The 20,324-nt window shown below is 38.8% G+C and overlaps 1 protein-coding gene across 4 annotated transcripts in view; it reads left to right on the forward strand.

The window, feature by feature from the left end:
• Positions 1-1,715: 1,715 nt before the first annotated feature.
• HEATR5A (HEAT repeat containing 5A) overlaps positions 1,716-20,324 on the forward strand; it is a 122,446-nt gene continuing 103,837 nt past the window's right edge. For all 4 annotated transcript variants that reach the window (XM_057488506.1, XM_057488507.1, XM_057488508.1 and 1 more), the window contains exon 1: positions 1,716-1,754. The gene's annotated coding sequence lies outside the window, so the exon portion shown is untranslated. The remainder of the gene's footprint in view (positions 1,755-20,324) is intronic.

Here is a 20,324-nt window from a genome sequence, read left to right on the forward strand (position 1 = left end):
GATGCACTGTGTATATGTGTGAAAGTATAAATATTCCCTAGTTGCATCCACTAAGACAGCCTGAGCAGTAATACCCCAATAGTAGTGAGCATGCCCAGTGCTTCTAACTACCATTCTCCACTAAAAAGACCCAGAACTCCTGGATAAATGACTGCATCCAGGTCAGGGGCAAGATGAGCCTGTAACATCTCATTGTACCAAAAAGTAAGGGAGTGCTCAAAGAATAATGGAGGTGTGTCAAAAGGGCACAAAATATTAATGTGGAATAATGGATGGTGGGTAAGGGGTATAAAAACTCAAGTTTTCTGTATTTTAAAAGTGTTTTACAATAAAACATTGTGAAAGAATTTAAAACACGCACACAAAGGAACAGAAGTCAGCATGAATAGGGCTCCCACTGACCAAACCTGGGACAATGTGAATATTAAAATAAATAAAAATAGAAACAGATTACAACCCATTTAATAAAATAGGAAACTGAATTCGTATTTATACAAATAAATTAACTGAAAGTTTGATAAGAAACAAAATATGTAGTTTCAAAGAATCTCCTTCGCAAAATACTTTCTAATTACAAAGGAGAAAAAAGTAACTGCACAGTGGAGAAGTCTGGCAGACACCACCTTATTAAAATAAACATCAATAATGAGAAAAATTACAATCACATGCCACCTGATAGGATGCAATGAGAAGAACACTGTAATATATCTGTGAGAGTCTTGTTAAAGACACCTACCCTGAAACTAATGGTGAGTAAGCATCAGACCGATGCAAAGTGAAGGCCATTTCTATAAGCGGAAAGAAATTGTCAAAAGTGTCAAGGAAAGACTGAGGAAGTGTTCCAGATCGAAGATACATGGCAAGTAAATACAATGCTTGATTCTGAACTGAATCATTTTACCATAAGGGACATATTTGGGATAATTGGCAAGACATGTTATCACATAAATATTTTGATTTTGGTAGTTACATTGTAAGTCGGTTGTAGAGGATGCCTATTAGGACATAAACTAAAGCGCTGAGGTACAATATGTCATCCTGTGGGCAACTTAAACCTCAAACTGTTCAGGAAAAAAATGTTCTTTGTATTATTATACTTGCAACATTTTTGCAAGTTTAAGGTTGTTTCAAAATAAAAATTGAAAAATTACATCAAAACGCTGAGTATACTGGAAAAACGTACTTGACTTGGAGCCAAAAGGCCGTTAGTCCCAATTCCACAAGTCACTCAGTGTGACCCTGAGCAAGTAGCTTTATGTCGGACCCCAGAGTCTCAGGCTGTTACATGAGGGGGAAGAACAACAAGGCTCTCTAGGCTTTCTTCCATGTCTAATATCTCCACCCACAGCACTCCCTGCCTGAATTTCTCCAGGCTCCAGGTGTGTCTTAGCCTTCAGATGCCCCAACGCCGTCCCCATGGACTCTGGCTGGCTATAAACATAAAAATAGCTGTGGCCAAAATCTCCGGTCTGCAAAGTCATAAGCCGAACTTGAACTGGGCGGCGGGCTCGCCATCAGTCTTTCGGCGGCGGAACAGTCACGCCTGCCAGAGTGTGCGCTCGATGGCTCGACGGCCGGCTGGCGGGGCCTCGGGTCGGCGGCGCGGCGCCGGGCGCGCTCCTAATCGCCGGCCCCCGGCGCGCTCGCGGCTCCGAGCTTTCCGGCTCCGCCCCGCGCGCGCCCCGCCTGCTCCACAGCCTCGCAGTCGCCGTCGCCGGCCGGTTCTGACGCTACCCTGCTGCGCGGCGGAGCAGGTAACGTGGCGGGGCTGGGACGGTGCCGAGCTGTGGGGACCCCAGAGGGAGAGAAGGATGTCCCTGGCGTGGAGGCGGCCCCGGCGCGAGGGGGTGGTGCCCGAGCTGCCCGTCTGCCTCGGGGGGACGGCGCACTGGGGCCTGCACCCTCAGTGGAGAGGCTTGGGGGTCCCGGGGTGGTCGCGGCAGCGAAGTGGTGGAGGATGCAGGGACCTCGGGTGCGGGAAGGTCACTAGGGGTTTGGTGTCGTGGCCGTAGGGGCCGGAGCCCGCCCAGGAGGGGCTGAACTGGGACGCGGAGGCGGCCGAATAGCCAGCGCTACCCGTCCTCCCTTTGGGCTATGGGAAGGTCTGGTTTGACCCGAGCACAACAGGTAGGCGTGGACCCTGCCCGCCGGCGGGAGTCCGGGATTCCTTGCGTGCGGGGAAGGTCGGCAGGTCGGAGTCCGCCTGTCCGGCGCGCGGCTCCCGGAACCCGCTCTGGCGGCGCCCGCCGCGCCCGTGGGAGCCTGCAGCGGGGTCCCCACCCCGCCTTCGGGCGAGACGCTCCCCGCGCCCGCGCGCAGCCCTCCGGTAGGTTTCCAGAAGGCAGCAGGGAGCACGGTGAATACTGCCTTCTAGGTGAAGGACTATTTCCAGTTCTTCTTGCAAGGAAAGAAAGCCTTTCCTAGTGGGGTATGGTAGCCTTTGCTTACTGTGAGGAAACATTTCTTCTTACCCTAGTCTCAGCCAGCACAACGTCATTTCAAGAGGGTAGAAGTCTTTAGAAACTTTATAAACGCTTTAGAAACTTTGTAAAAGCGTACTGATTACAGCAATGTATACTTACAGCAATGTAAGAGGATTTTCCTTAACCGTCAGGTCAGATAACAGTAGTCAAATGATTTGAGCTTCCTCAGTAAAAGTTATAATTGCACATGGTTTCTATGTGCATTTATTTATTCAACAAATATTCAGCACCTTTTATGTGCAGGCTGGGTTCCTTAAGGAATTTAGAGCCTAGAGGAAACGTTAAAAGGAGAGGGAAAGAGGGGTCCACGAGCACGGTTCAGATCTTTCAGGGAAAATATCTCTGGTGAGATTATTTAAATTGTAAGGAAAGCAGAAGTGTCCTTAGAGATGAGCGTTAAATAGATGGGGAAAGAGTTGTTCCTGTTTGGTTTTCCAAACGTTATAGAAAGTTTATCTTTGAGTAATTTTAGATGAGCTTTGAAGCCGGGATTTTAATACCATAAGCTTTTTCTTTTTTTAATAAAACGGGCAAGCAGGAAGGGTTTATAACATAAGAGTAGTGATAGTTGGAAAAAGTACTGGAGGTTGGAGTCTTGGAATGCATTTATTTTCTCTAGATAGCTAGAGTACTGGAAAAGACCTGACGGGAACTGAATTTTAGCTGAAGCTCCTCCACAACTATTACAGATCTTAGGTCACTTTTCTCTTCATCATTGTATCTGGCTTTAGTGGCAGAAAATAATATAATCCATAGTACCTTAAAACTTTTCAAAATTACACAAATAATGAGTTTGTTCTCTAAGGAAAAAATGTAAGTACTTTCGTCTTTAAGCAATGCATCTATCTTCCTTCCTTCTAGCTTTATTTCTAAAAGGGAATTGAAGCAGTTAATAACGTTTATGAGTCTTTCTTAATTATCTTTTGAATAAAATACATGATTAAACTCTGGATTTGTTTGACCCCTCATTCTAAAATTCTTTTATTCCAAATCCTTGTCAATCAGTTTATTGACATCTGCATTAAAAAAAAACTTTGAGTCTTTTTCATAGTATATGTAGTTGATCAGTTTGAACAATCCTTTAGTGGAACCATAGTCCTCTTAAGATTTTTGAAGGAGACTGCAGAAACTTATTAAACTTCATTTAAGAAATGAGTTAACTGAAACCTAAGGAATGTAATAAAGACTGGTTTATATCATTTAGTTGAATCCCTTGTCTCGCTGTAGTGTTAAATTCCTTGGATTAGAGTGAGAGTCAGCAAGTGACTATCTGTGGCGCAAATCTAGTCTGCTGCCAGTTATTGTAGATAAAGTTTTACTGGGGCACAATCACACTTGTTTATGTATTATAACTGTCTATTGTTAGTATTTGTGATTGTGTGGTCCTCAAAGCCTAAAAGCATTTACTCTTCTGGTCCTTTACAGAATAAATTTGCTGACTGTGGACTAGAACTCTGAACTCGTAATCACTAAATCTTTTGTAGGAGTTAATAGATTGTTCATTTTAATTCCTTTATCTTGCTTTTTTATTACTATGTCAGATAAACTGTAGGATCCAGTGAATGTTTCTAGATGCTAAGTGTGTAATGATAGAAGGGCATGACTTTTCTGTTACATCTGCCTACTTTAAAGTTCTTAATTTCAGCAGTTTGAGCCATTTCAAAAGCTAAGAGAAAGGGAAAGACTATATGTTTTGCTAACAACTTTACAATTTTGAGTTTTAATTTGAATCTAGTGCGGAAAATTTTTTCATTTTACTAAACTCTAACATATTCATGGTGTTTATCACAAATAACAGTAATACTTAACTCAGAATATTTTTTTTAACATGACTGTAGTGACATAGCAATTGATATAGATTAGACATAAAGTATTGTAAGTATACCTGTGAACACGAAAGACCTAAATGGGAAATTAGAACTCTCTAAACAGATAGAAACTGGAGTATGTATCCTTAGTCATGCTTGGGCTTTTTTTTTTTCCTTTTCCTAGTAGTAACAAGTTAAAAGATAATTATTTCTAGAAAAGAATCATAATATAGCTGTATTAACATATTATGTTCATGTTACCTGCCTAAGAAATTGGAACTAGTTGTGTGACAGGAAAGAAGAAACTTGTAGGAGGCAATAATTCTAAATATTTAAAGCTGAGCATATACTTTTGCTTATCTTAAAACAATGGTATGGTTCTAGTTTCACTAAATGTTTTATTTATGTATTTTTTCAGTAACTTAGTTGTACTTATTGCTCAGATAATGCTTCTCTGTGTGTAAATATAAACAGCATCTATTTTCTGTTGTATTTATAGGTTTCTGTATAATGAATATATGCGTTTTTCTGTATATATGCAAAATAATACCTCATTTATTCCATACCTTTTTTTATGTAATTAAAATTAATCCGGAAATTAGAATTTCCCTTTGAAATATCAAAACATTTAAAATATGTATTTTTGGAAGAAATCTGAGAAGCCGAAAGGAAAAACATGTAGGTACAAAATCCTTTACTCTTAAATCCAGACTCCAGAAGGCTCTGAAAAATTTTTCTTTATTCATTTGGCAGCAAAACATGACCTAAACTGATAGGAAGCTGTTTTTAGTCATTGTTTATCCCACCTTATGCAAATGTTTATTTTTGCTGTAGAAATATCAATGAAGTTGTTTATGGAGTGTTGCTCCAGACTAACTAGAAGGTTAGGGGTAATAGATTCACTGTATGTTCACTGTATTAACTTGGGTGAGCCAAGACAGTGGCAGCTGGAAGGCAGAGTAATAATGAAGTCGTTACAGGGATCGATAATTGCAAAGTTAAGAGCCCAGCTTGCTGGACATTGGACAGGGAGTGAGAAGCAGTGTGTCTACCAGGAAAACTAGGTAAGGCCCCAAGAAAGTCAGAAGTATAGTTAAGTTCAAGGCTAGGTAGTCCAAAGGATATGTGGTGAACTTTTCTTTTTTGAAGAAAAGCCAAGCTGTCAGACTAAAGTGGATGAAGGGTGACTCTGTGAGTGCTACAGGGTGTAAGAGAACAGTTAGAAATGGGAAAGGGAGGAGATTCTAAAGCAGGCAGGGTCTAGTGGTTAAACTGGGAAGTGTTATGTGGTTGATTACATAAGCAATAAATATAATGATAGTTATTTTGAAAAACTGAGGAAAGATTCCTAGCCTTTCTGAGCCAGGAGAATAATGGCATCTTGTGCATTTTGCTCTTGTACTAAGTAGCCTCATATTGCCCTGCTTTTTAGAAAAAATCTGTATTAAATAGTATTTTGGTCATTTCCATCACTTAGCTGCCTGCTCTGACTTACTGTTCTCAATGAGTTTGCTCCTTTACTTTTAATGTGGTGCTCTACTTCACCCTATCTATGATTCAGATAACTGGATTATTAGTTATGTCTCAAGTAAGAATGAATAGTCTTTGAGGGCCCAAGAGACTTACATCAGTAAAGTTCCTGATCTGAGAAACAGTTGCTGTATATCTTTGGAAAAAAGTTTTTTTGTTTTAACTTCCTTTTACTGGATTTTCATCTAGGTACTGAGTAGTGAGTTTGCTTAGATAGTGATTTACAGTTGATTGAGGTGGTAGATAAAAGGATAAAATTTCTCCTACCTTAAAATCTGCCTTCTGGTACTCTAATGTCCCAAATGAAATCTTTCTTCCCCGGGGGAGTTGGAAGATTTGGTTTGCGGAATGAAGAATGATAAAAATTGTCGAATAGCCAATGACTAAACTAACATTGTTAGTACCTACCAATTCCCTGGCTAGATGGAAAGGGTCCTTGGAAGGTAATTCTCTAGAAGACCTCACACTTCAGCAATGTACTGAGAGTTGTAAGAAAAGAATGAAGTGAGAAGAACAACAACAAAGTTATAATTAGATGATTCAGGCAGGTATGGCAAAAACTGTGTCATAATAGCAGTGATTAGAAACTGTATGAGGAGACTATATGAAGTACTTGAAGTAACATGGGTATTGAAACCTGACCGACATAGGTTATCTTCTTTTTCCACTTAACCTTGGACAAATTTCTTAACTCATTTTTATCATCTGTAAAATAAAAATAATAATATCTAACTTGCAGTGTTATAAGGGTTTAAAGTTTCTAGTAAGTAAATCAATCCTCAAAATGTTCCTTTTCCTATTACTGCCTTAATAGAGTTGGTTCCTACCATTCATTACCTTTCTGCCCTCCAACACTGTTTTACCCTTCAGGGGTGTTTTCTTTTGTAATCTGGGAGAACTGCCAGAAATGGCTAGACTTCAGCTGGGGTCCCCATTGGCAATCTCTTCACTGAATCCAGCTTCTGCCATTCTTCACATCCCTTTCAGTACTCTAGTGCTTTGGAAAAACAAGAGGAGGCAAAGTGAATGACATCCCCACTCCTGGCCCTTCCTTACCAACTTAAAACACTGCTTTACTTATGGAATACTCTCTTAATGTGTAAAATTGCTGCACTTGTAGTTTTCATAATTACAATTTTAGGGGCAGCCTGATATTCTTTGAATATGTTAAGCTTCATTTAACCATTTCTCTAACTGTTGGTCTTGCAAGTTTCTCGTATTCAATTTTTTAGTGCTGTGACCAGCACTTAGTGCTTCTGGTATTTTTCTTTCTTTACCTTAAATTTTCAAAAGCTGGATGCTTATGTCAAATGGTTTTGATATTTTTATAACTTACAATAAAGTATGTTTTCCAAAAGAGTTGAACCTGTTTTTACTGCTACTATAAAATTAACAGCTTTTCTAAAATCTCAGTATGACTATAAAAGTTTTGTATTTATCATATTTACATTTAATGTACATGTAATTTTGAACGATTCAGCCAAATCAAATTCTTACTGAATTTAAATCAGTACTGTACACTTAACATTTTAAAGTATTAATTAATGACAGCTAACTTATTTTTAGGTTGTTAAAGAGAATTAGAAAAATTAAGTTCGTACCAAATAATGTCATAGGTTTGAATTTCATTGTATTTTCCTGCTATTTTCTGAAGCAATTTTAGTTGCTATGGACTTATCTAAAAATAATATTAAGATAAATCTTCCTTACCCAATTTAATAGGTGAATTATAGGAGAGTAGTAAACAATAATCAGACATTTAAATGGTCTATGATATGTAGTCCCACTATGCTTATTTATGAATAATTAGTGCTAGTAGATATTTTATGGTGGTGGAGTGGGCATTAAATGAAAAATCCATTATCACAGCACTCCAGAGATATTAATTTAGTTGGTTTAGGCTCAACTTTGGTATTTTTTTAAAGCAGCCTGAGTTTAGTCTACATTGTCATAGGTCTGCTATCTTGACATGCTTATTAGCTTCATTTAACTTTAACAGATTACCTACCTCATCTGTGTTGTGTTCTCTTTGATATTTTCCCAGCCCTGTTTTTAATTGTTTGACCCTTGTCCTTGGAGTATTTGGGAGATGAAGCCAATTTTGTGATTCATTGAAAGATGTAGGGGGTATAAGTAGAGAAGGAACCTAAATTTGAAGCAGTTCCCCTAGTCCCCACCCATACCATCTTTGTTCCACACATTGTGTCCCTTACCATCTTAATGTTAAAAATGCTGTTTCCCCGCCCCAGGCCCTGCCAGCGCCCATGCAAAGGCTTCCTAGCATTGAGGAAGAGTGAATGAGCTTTGTTGCCAGAGACTTGGGTTCATTCTCTACTTTGCTGTTTATTGATACCTTAATAGTTTTGTCATTCATGAAATGGAGACCAGTTATACCTTCCTTGCATTCTTCCTTGTGATGAGTAGAGATGATGTAAGTTAAGTACCTAAAATGTTCCTGACTCTGAATAATAGCTACCATGTCATTTTGAGATTTGGGAGTCTTTGGGGAAAGGAAAAGGCATAGCCATGAACTACACCAGGCTACATGTGTGCCCTCCCCATCTGTGATGTTACCAAGATGATGTTAACAAATGGCACTATGAATTTTTAAAGTTAGGAATCTAACAGCAGTTTAGTTTATTGCTTTTCTAAGGGTTTCATTTTAAAAGGTTTTAAACCACTAAAAATTTGGAGATTAGAGAAAATTACCCATAATGCTACTACTCTAGTAATCATTATTAAGATTTTTGAATCATGATTTGGAAGGATACTGAGAATCACATAATCTACACGATAGCTAGAAAAGCCAACTATTATTTTAAGGAGCATAAATATAATGAAGTAGTTTTATACCAAGAGAGGTAGTCTGAAAATAGGGGAATAAATCATGAAAGGCTTCTTGAAGAAAGTAATTTTTTTTTACTTCTTGAAGTGATTTTTTTCTACAAAGAGATTACTGTAGGAAGCAAAGCAAGATACTTCAGATTCAAAGATGGAATAAATACAGACAAGATTTAAAAACCATCACAATAAAACTGTTAAAGAACTCTAAAATTACAAATGATTTTCTTCAATGCCTATTTTACTCTAAACTGGTGAAATATAGTGGTTTAAATGTTTCAGCAAACGAATTTTAGGACTGCACCTGGGGATATTTATAGTAGCAAAAAGATCTCATTTTTCTCTCCCAAGGGCAGCTTTCCTTAGGAATAATCTTAAGAATGATCTAATGTTCATTATTTTGTAAACCCTGAATCAGGTCAAAGGAAATCTTAGGCAGGTAGAATGATCCAACTTCTTTCTTGATTAAAACTAATTACTGTTTTGGTTTTTTGTTTTAAAGGTTTGGATTTTAAGATATCTGTGTTTCCTGAAGTATGGGAGATTCTTGAGAGGTTTTTTGTTTTGTTTGCTTTATGCTTTTTGAACAAAACTGAGAAAGTATGGAGACTGAGTTGAAGTTGTTGTGATGTCTCTTACAAAGAAAAGTAATTAACATATAAGTATGAGACATATTTCAAAACTTTAGGCACTTGCTAACATGCTGGGATTAGTTCCATTTACTGCTTAGTGGATTGTTCATTTATACACTGGTCTTTCTGTGCTCTGGGAAGAAAATCAAGCCAATCCAAAAAACCTGCCTGTTTTGTGTTTGATATTCTCTTTGGTTATTTGTTACTTTTCCTCTTTTTCCTCTTCAAAATGATATAATAAATCATCTTAAGAAACTAAAATGACTCAAAAGATTAGGAAGACTCTTCCTCCCCCATAAATTTCAATATAGTTTCCCATCTCTACCAAAATAGATCTATAAACCTTAGATAGGGAAAATTATGTTAACACTGTCTGTCAAGACTGGTATGATGAGTATCCTTTTTTGTTTTGTGGTGTTTTGTATTGTTGAAGGTACTTATACTTCCTTGCCTATTCATTTTCAGGTGGAAAGTTAGCCCTTGTTGATACACAGTTGATAACTGCTCTCAGAGTTGGCTTTGGTGCAAGTTACTTTAAAAAACCTTGGCCTTGGAAACTTGACCCCCTGCTGGTTCCTCTTCTGGTCAACAGTCAGTAGTGTTTAGACATATGTACTACTATAAGCTAGTAAAGTCACTGGTTAAGAATCCTGTGCAGGGTACATGCATCAGCTTCTCCCACAGTGCCAGAGTCTTGAAGACTGCACATGATACTTTGATAGAATCATAGGAAAGTGCTCATAAGCAGCCATTTTTTGACCTATAAAAATGGCAGTTCATATAGCTCAACTTACTAACAGCTTAGTGATTTTTAAACTTTTCCTTTAAACTAGCACTCTTACCTGCAGAGGGGAGTGATTTTGTTAAAGGACAACTACAAAGGCATTGTCATACTGAGAATTTCTTTGATGTCTCCTGTTTTATCTTGAAACACTTTATTTTGCCTTCTTTTGCATAATAATTGCATGTTTTAATATAAAATAATTTAAATTAATGTTTTAAATTAATTTCAGGGAAAATCTTTAAATAAAATTTGGTCCCCCATTAATATGCTCCATGTTTATTCTGTTGGCACATTTGCTGGGATTATCCCAGTTGGACAAGGCATGGTTTGCACAATACCTTAGAACCTTACATCTAGTGCACAGTGCCTACTTTTCTCAGTACAGAAGATTTCAGGGATAAATATTATGACTGAGTCACAGGAGTATCTATCATACACAAAATATAGGCAGTTATTACCAAAGAAGTAAACAGCCTTTCAAAGAAATATATGGTCTAACAGGCATCCAAGGGCCTTTGTAAACTCAGTTCAGCTATTGGCTTTAGGGTAAGCACATCTAACATTTGGTTGTAAAGTAGTGGAACTAATATTCTTGTGTACCATTACTGGGCAGCTGCGTCTGGGGAGGTCACCCCTGTGCACTAGGTGAAACCTCAGCTCAAACTGGGGAGGATTCTTGACACTGGTTGAGAAAGAATTCTCAACCAGGTCAGACAAGTGTGGGAAAGGAAGGAATTCATTAAAGTGACAGTAGTACTGAGTGGCAGCAGCCATGCAGACAGTAGAGAGGAAGGAAAGGCAGAGGGAGGAAAGGGAAGATCATTAAACTCTTTCTGGGCATAGGGCAAATATCTTGCCAACTTGTAAAGCCAGGGTCACCTGGCATCCAGTGTCCACTTGAATCTGCATGGCATGGAAACTAAGCCCCTACCACCCCAGGGTCTTCTAAGAATTTACCAAAGGTAAAAAGACATATGCACCCCTATGTTTATCGCAGCACTATTTACAGTAGTCAAGATACGGAAGCAACCTAAATGTCCATCAGTAGATGAATGGATAAAGAAGATGTGGTACATATACACAATGGAATATTATTCAGCCATAAGAAGAAAACAGATCCTACCATTTGCAACAGCATGGATGGAGCTAGAGGGTATTATGCTCAGTGAAACAAGCCAAGCGGAGAAAGAGAAATACCAGATGATTTCACTCATATGTGGAGTATAAGAACAAAGCAAAAACTGAAAGAACAAAACAGCAGCAGAATCACAGAACCCAAGAATGGACTAACAGTTACCAAAGGGAAAGGGACTGGGGAGAATGGGTGGGAAGGGAGGGTAAGGGAGAGGGAAAAGGTAGTAAGGGGCATTATGATTAGCACACATAACATGAGGGGAAAACGGGGAAGGCAGTATAGCACAGAAAAACAAGTAGAGACTCTAGCATCTTACTATGCTGATGGACAGTGACTGTAATGGGGTATGTGGGGGGGGACTTGATAATGGGGGGAATCTAGTAACCACAGTGTTGCCCATATGATTTTTTTTTTGGTATCATTAATGTACAATTATTGAACATTATGGTTACTAAACTTCCCCTATTATCAAGTCCCTCCCACATACCCCATTGCAGTCACTGTCCATAAGCATAGTAAGATGCTGTCAAATCATTACTTGTCTTCTCTGTATATACTGCCTTTCCTGTGCCCCCCCACACTACATTATGTGTGCTAATTGTAATGCCCCTTTTCCCCCCTTATCCCTCCCTTCCCACCCATCCTCCCCATTCCCTTTCCCTTTGGTAATTGTTAGTCCATTCTTGGGTTCTGTGAGTCTGCTGCTGTTTTGTTCCTTCAGTTTTTCCTTTGTTCTTATACTCCACATATGAGTGAAATCATTTGATACTTTCTTTCTCCGCCTGGCTTATTTCACTGAGCATAATACCCTCCAGCTCCATCCATGTTGTTGCAAATGGTAGGATCTGTTTTCTTCTTATGGTTGAATAATATTCCATTGTGTATATGTACCACGTCTTCTTTATCCATTCATCTGCTGATGGACTCTTTGGTTGCTTCCATTTCTTGGCTATTGTAAACAGTGCTGCAATAAACAGAGGGGTGCATATGTCTTTTTCAAACTGGGCTTCTGCATTCTTCGGGTAAATTCCTAGAAGTGGAATTCCTGGGTCAAATGGTATTTCTATTTTGAGTTTTTGAAGGAACCTCCATACTGCTTTCCACAATGGTTGAACTAATTTACATTCCCACCAGCAGTGTAGGAGGATTCCCCTTTCTCCACATCCTCACCAATATTTGTTGTTGTTTGTCTTTTTTGGATGTTGGCCATCCTTACTTGTGTGACGTGATATCTCATTGTGGTTTTAATTTGCATTTCTCTGATGATTAGTGATGTGGAGCATCTTTTCATGTGCCTGTTTGCCATCTGAATTTCTTCTCTGGAGAAATGTCTGTTCAGCTCCTCTGCCCATTTTTTAATTGGCTTACCTGCTTTTTGTTTGTTGAGGTGGGTGAGCTCTTTATATATTTTGGGTGTCAACCCTTTATCGGATCTGTCATTTATGAATATATTCTTCCACACTGTAGAATGTCTTTTTGTTCTACTGATGGTGTCCTTTGCTGTACAGAAGCTTTCTAGTTTGATATAGTCCCACTTGTTCATTTTTGCTTTTGTTTCCCTTGCCTGGGGAGATATGTTCATGAAGAAGGTGTGCATGTTTATGTCCAGGAGGTTTTATGGTTTCATGGCTTACATTCAGGTCTTTGATGCATTTCGAGTTTACTTTTGTGTATGGGGTTAGACAGTAATCCAGTTTCATTCTCTTATATGTAACTGTCCAGTTTTGCCAACTCCAGCTGTTGAAGAGGCTGTCATTTCCCCATTGTATATCCATGGCTCCTTTATTGTATATTAATCAACCATATATGCTTGGGTTTATATCTGGGCTCTCTATTCTGTTCCACTGGTCTATGCTTCTGTTCTTGTACCAGTACAAAATCGTCTTGATTACTGTGGCTTTGTAGTAGAGCTTGAAGTCGGAGCATAATTTCCCCTGCTTTATTTTTTCTTCTCAGGATTGCTTTGGCTATTCGGGGTCTTTTGTGGTTCCATATGAATTTTAGAACTATTTTCTTTAGTTCATTGAAGAATGCTGTTGGTATTTTGATAGGGATTGCTCTGAATCTGTAGATTGCTTTAGGCAGGATGGCCATTTTGACAATATTAATTCTTCCTAGCTAAGAGCATGGGATGAATTTCCATTTATTAGTTTCCTCTTTAATTCTCTTAAGAGTGTCTTGTAGTTTTCAGGGTATAGGTCTTTCACTTCCTTGGTTATTTCTATTCCTAGGTATTTTATTCTTTTTGATGCAATTGTAAATGAAATTGTTTTCCTGATTTCTCTTTCTGCTAGTTCATTGTTAGTGTATAGGAATGCAACAGACTTCTGTGTATTAACTTTGTAACCCACAACTTTGCTGAATTAAGATATTAGATCTAGTAGTTTTGGAGTGGATTCTTTAGGGTTTTTTATGTACAATATCATGTCATCTGCAAACAGGAACAGTTTGACTTCTTCCTTACCAATCTGGATGCCTTTTTATTTCTTTGTGTTGTCTGATTGCCATGGCTAGGACCTCCAGCACTATGTTGAATAAAAGTGGTGAGAGTGGGCATCCTTGTCTTGTTCCCAATCTTAAAGGAAAAGCTTTCAGCTTCTCGCTGTTCAGTATGGTGTTGGCTGTGTGTTTGTCATATGTTGTTGCCCATATGATTTTATATTAATGATACCAAAATAAAAAAATAAAAAATAAAAATTTACCAAAGGCAAAGAAAGGAGATCTTTGGGCAGGTTACTAAATAGCATTATTGTACAGCTGTGGTCCTGTCAGGGTCACCCAGGGGATGGGAACTTGCAAGTCCAAATCAGAGATCTCAGTAAGCTTTCCCTACTGAGGAACTAGTTGTCTGAACTAGAATAGAGAGAGTAAAGACTTATCCTTAAGTCTAGAGAATTGAGTGAAATAACCAAGTAACAAAGAAGTTTACCACTGGAAGAGCACAGCAACAACGTACAGTAAGTTGAGCAGTGAGAAGTCTTTATTTAAGGCAAAAGTATACATTCAAAGAAAGGCTAGTGTGGGCAACCTGAGAGAGAAGACACACTTAGAGGCTTAGGATTCTGTATTTTAAGGCTTTCAAGAATGGAGCAAAGGGAGGGGTTCGTAGGCTTGACATGTGGTCTCATGATGTTGATCTCTTATGAGAGATACTGTGTCACATCCATAGTCTGTCCTCTAGATGTTCTGTAAGATAAACTTTACACCAGGAATTTCTTGATCCTTTTATTCTCAAGATTGTGGTTACTCTCAAGCAGTGGGAACAGGTCATTTAGGACTGCTTGCCCTGCTGTAAGATATAGGTTGTTGGCTGATTACCAAAGAATATGTTAAGAATCATACCTCCTAACTCCCCGGTTTTTAAAATGGAACCTCAGCCTTAAGATGGAGTCCCTCCTATTCTTACTATACTAGTTATATCTCAGCATTTTTCATGGCTAGCAGGAAAAATTAATCATGATGCTTGTCCCATGTTCCTGCCCTACCTCACGTTTTAAAAATATAGGATAAAAGGTATCATGGCATATATATGTTCATGTTTCTCCATGGCACAGCTTACTTAATACATGGAAGTTAACTGCTGTGCTAGCAATGTTTTGAGTAATACTTGACTATGTTTTGCATTCATGGAGATTCATAGTACACAGTAACCTTATTAAATACCCTGATAAATCTTTTAAGTAACTTTGTTTTATTCCGAGATTCTCAAACTTATTAAAACAAGGAACCTGGTGAACCTGGTGTTCTGTGTTTGGGATTCAGTATAATGATCTGTAGTTCCATACTATACACAAATTCTCTATACACGCTAAGCTTTTAAAAAATGGCTGGTGAGAGTACAGGATTAAAGATGATGGCATGAGAGGTGAGACAGAGACCTCCTAAAACCACATATAATTTGAAAATATAATTACTACAACTAATCTTGAAAGAGCAACAGGAAAGAAGGCTGCGCCAGACTGCATAAACCTCGAGGAAAGAACAGACCTCATGAAACAGGGTAATGTACCAAAGCCATGACCTGGTGGGACCCAAGCCCCCCACCCCAGCTCACTGGTAGGAGAAAGAGAAACAGCGGGAAGGGAATGGAGATCTGCTCTGGGAGCATGAAACTACATTGCATGATGCTCTGGTGATTAGTGGGGTTGGAAAGGTAAGACAGGCAGAATACCTGGAGAGACTGAGATTCCAGCTGTTTCTGGAAAACGGGTTGATAACCGGCGGATCTTGGCAGGCAGTCTGAGAGACTTCCTAACAACGAGAGGTCTGCTAAAGGGGCAAGGAATCCACAGAGCTTACTGATCAGGAGAAAGGACAGGTAGACAAAATTGTCCGGGTGCACTGTACCCAGCAGGTTGGGACTTTCACGATCTTCAGATGCTCCATCCCACTGGCTGGCTACGTAGTTCCAAGGCCCCACACCGTGATATGCAGCCTGCTGCACCTTCCTCCTGGCCAGCCCTCACCTAGCTTGCAAACCAGCAAACCCTGCCCTGGTGTCAGGCCAGCCAGAGGGAAGCCCCGCCTACAGCAGTGACAAAGCACAGAGGCTACAACATCTGTATGTTCGGCCCTTTGGCTCTGGCAGTGGAGACAGGCATAGCAGCCAGAAAGCAGGAAACAACTCTTTCCTCCTGCTAGGCACCAGCACCACTCCCCTAAAATCCTCAGCATCACTCCAGGGACTGAGCAGTTCTAGAGAGTAGAGTTCTGGGCACTAGAGGGTGCCACATACAAATATGAAATGTCAAAGGAACCTGGTTCAAAGCAAAAACTCAACACCAGAAAAAGGATTGGGTGAGACTGAACTAATCTTCCTGAAAGAAACTTCAAAATAAAAATCATAAACATGCTCCTGGAGGTACAGAAAAATATTCAAGAACTCAGGAACAAATTTCAGACGGAGATCCAATCGTTGAGGAACACAATGGAAGGTATTAAAGGCAGGTTAGATACGGTGGAGGAAACGGTAAATGAAGTAGAAATTAGAGAAGAGGAATACAAAGAAGCTGAAGCACAGAGAGAAAAAAGGATATCTGGGAATGAAAGACTACTGAGAGAACTGTGTTCCAAATGGAACAATATTCGTATTATAGGGGTACCAGAAGAATAAGAAGAGAGAGAAAGGGATAGAAAGTGTCTGAGGAGGTAATTGCTGAAAACTTCCCCAATCTGAGGAAGGAGATAGTCTCTCAGGCCATGGAGGTCCACAGATCTCCCAACACAAGGGACCCAAGGAGGACAACACCAAGACATATAGTAATTAAAATGGCAAAGGTCAAGGATAAGGACACACTGTTAAAAGCCAGAGAGAGAAATAAGATCACATATAAAGGAAAGCCCATCAGGCTATCATCAGACTTGTCAGCAGAAAACTTACAGGCCAGAAGGGAGTGGCATGATATATTTAATGCAATGAAGCAGAAGGGCCTCAAACTACGAATATCCTATCTGGCAAGATTGTCACTTAAATTTGAAGGAGGGACTAAACAATTTCTAGACAAGTAAAAGCTGAGAGAATTTACTTCCCACAAACCATCTCTGCACTGTATTTTGGAGGGACTGCTATAGATGAAAGTGTACCTAAGGTTAAATAGCTGTCAACCAAGGTAATAAAAAAGTGATAGACAAAGAGTACAGAGTATGATACCTAATATATAAAGAATGGAGGAAGAAGAAAAGGGGGGGAAGAAAAAAGAACCTTTAGATTGTGTTTATAATAAGCATACTAAGTGATTAAGTTAGACTCTTTGATAGTAAGGAAGGTAATCTTGAACCTTTGGTAACCACGAAACTAAAGCCTGCAGTGGCAATAAGTACATACCTATCAATAATCGCCCTAAATGTATATGGTCTGAATGCACCAATAAAAAGAAATACAGTCACTGAATGGATAAAAATACAAGGCCCAACTATATGCTGCCTACAAGAGACTCACTTTAAACCCAAAGACATACATAGACTAAAAGTGACGGGATGGAAAAGGATATTTCATGCAACTAATAGGGAGAAGCAGGTGTTGCAGTACTTGTATTAGAGAAAATAGACTTTGCGAGAAAGAAACAAGAGACAAAGAAGTACATTACATAATGAAAAAGTGGTCAATCCAACAAGAGGATATAACCATTATAAACATCTATGCACCCAACACAGGAGCACCTACATATGTAAAATAAATACAGAATTAAAAGCGGAAATAGAATGCCATGCATTCATTCCAGGAAACTTCTACACTCTGCACTCACTCCAAAGGACAGATCAACCAAACAGAAAGTAAGTAAGGAGACCGAGACATTGAACAACACATTAGAACAGAGGGACCTAACAGACATCTACAGAACTCTCCACCCAAAGCAGCAGGATACACATTCTTCTCAAGTGCACATGGAACATTTTCAAGAAAGATCATCTATTAGGCCACAAAAAGAGCCTCAGTAAATTAAAAAAGATTGAAATCGTACCAGTTTCTCAGACCACAAAGTTATGAAACTAGAAATAAATTATGCAAAGAAAAGGAAAAACCCACAAACACATGGAGGCTTCACAACATGTTCCTAAATAACCAATGGATCAATGACCAGATAACAGAGATTAAGCAATATATGGAGACAAATGACAACAATAATTCAACACCGCAAAATATGTGGGATGCAGCGAAGGCCATGCTAAGAGGGAAGTATATTGCAATACAGGTCTACCTCAGGAAAGAAGAACAATCCCATACGAACAGTCTGAACTCAAAATTAACAAAACTAGGAAAGGAAGGACAAATGAGGCCCAAAGTCAGTAGAAGGTGGGACATAATAAAGATTAGAGAGGAAATAAATGAAATTGAGAAGTATAAAACAATAGAATGAAACAATGAAAAAAGGAGCTGATTCTTCGAGAAAATAAAGTAGATAAACCCCTAGCGAGACTAAAAAAGAGAGTTTACACACATAAACAGAATAAAAAATGAGAACGGAAAAATCACTATGGACACCACAGAAATACAAAGAATTATGAGAGAGTACTATGAAAAATTATATGCTAACATACTGGATAACCTAGAAGAAATTGATATCTTTCTCAAAAAGAACAACCTTCCATGGCTGACCCAGAAAGAAACAGAAAATCTGAACAGACCAATTACAAGCAATGAAATTGAACTGGTAATCAAAAAACTACCTAAGAACAAAATGCCTGTACCAGATGGCTTCACCACCGAATTTTATCAACCATTTAGTGAAGACTAATACCCTTAAAGTTTTCCAAAAAGTAGTAGAGGAGGGAATACTTCCAAACTCATTCTGTGAGGCCAGCATCACCCTACTAAAACCTGGCAAAGACACCACACACACAAAAAAATACTGACCAATATTCCTAATGAACATAGGTGCAAAAATACACAAAATATTAGCAAACCGAATTAAAAAATACATCAAAAAGATCATCCACCATTATCAAGTAGGATTTATTCCAAGGATGCAAGGATGGTTCAACATTCAAAAATCCATCACCATTATCCACCACATCAACAAAAAGAAGGACAAAAACCACATGATCATCTCCATAGATGCTGAAAAAGCATTCGTCAAAATTCAACATCCATTCATGATGAAAACTCTCAAGAAAATGAGTGTATACCACATATGACAAACCCACAGCCAACATCATACTTAACAGCGAGAAGCTGAAAGCTTTTCCTTTAAGATCAGAAACAAGACAAGGATGCCCAGTCTCACCACTTTTATTCAACATAGTACTGGAGGTCCTAGCCTTGGCAATCAGATAACACAAAGAAATAAAAGGCATCCAGATTGGAAAAGAAGAGAACTGTCTCTATTTGCAGATGACATGATATTGTACATAACAAACCCTAAACAATCCACTCCAAAACTGCTAGATCTAGTATCTGAATTCAGCAAAGTTGCAGGATACAAAATTAATACACAGAAATCTGTTGCATTCCTATACACTAACGATGAACTAGCAGAAAGAGAAATCAGGAAAATAATTCCATTCACAGTTGCATCAAAAAGAATAAAATACCTAGGAATAAACCTAACCAAGGAAGTGAAAGACCTGTACTCTGAAAACTACAAGACACTCATGAGAGAAATTAAAGAAGATACCAATAAATGGAAACACATCCCATGCTCATGGATAGGAAGAATTAATATTGTCAAAATGGCCATCCTGCCTAAAGCAATCTACAGATTCAGTGTAATCCCTGTCAAAATACCAACAGCATTCTTCAACGAACTAGAGAAAATAGTTCTAAAATTCATATGGAACCACAGAAGACCCTGAATAGCAAAGCAATCCTGAGAAGAAAGAATAAAGCTGGGAGTATTACCCTCCCCAACTTCAAACTCTACCACAAAGTCACAGTAATCAAGACAATTTGGTACTGGCACAAGAACAGACCCATTGGCCAATGGAACAGACTAGAGAGCCCAGATACAAACCCAAGCATATATGGTCAATTAATATATGATAAAGGAGCCATGGAGATACAATGGGGAAATGACTGCCTCTTCAAGAACTGTTGTCAAAACTGGACAGCTACCTGCAAGGGAATGAAACTAGATTATTGTCTCTCCCCATACACAAAAGTAAACTCGAAATGGATCAAAGACCGGAATGTAAGTCATGAAACCATAAAACTCTTAGAAGACAACATAGGCACAGATCTGAATATAAACATGAGCAACTTTTTTCTGAATGCATCTCCTCGAGCAAGGGAAACAAAAGCAAAAATGAACACAGGGACTACATCAAACTAAAAAGCTTCTGTACAGCAAAGGACACCATCAACAAAACAAAAAGGCACCCTACTATATGGGATAATATGTTTGTAAGCAACATATCTGACAAGGGGTTAACATCCAAAATATATAAAAAACTCACATGCCTCAACACCCAAAAAGCAAATAAGCTGATTAAAAATGGGCAGAGGATATGAACAGACAATTCCCCAAAGAAGGAATTCAGATGACCAACAGGCACTAATTATCAGGGTAATGCAAGTAAAAACCACAATGAGATATCACCTCATACCAGTTAGGATGGCCAGTATCAAAAAGACTAAGAAGAGCAAACGCTGGCAAGGATGTGGTGGAGGGGAAC

Source organism: Manis pentadactyla, chromosome 11, assembly GCF_030020395.1.
Source record: "Manis pentadactyla isolate mManPen7 chromosome 11, mManPen7.hap1, whole genome shotgun sequence".
NCBI lineage: Eukaryota > Metazoa > Chordata > Mammalia > Pholidota > Manidae > Manis > Manis pentadactyla.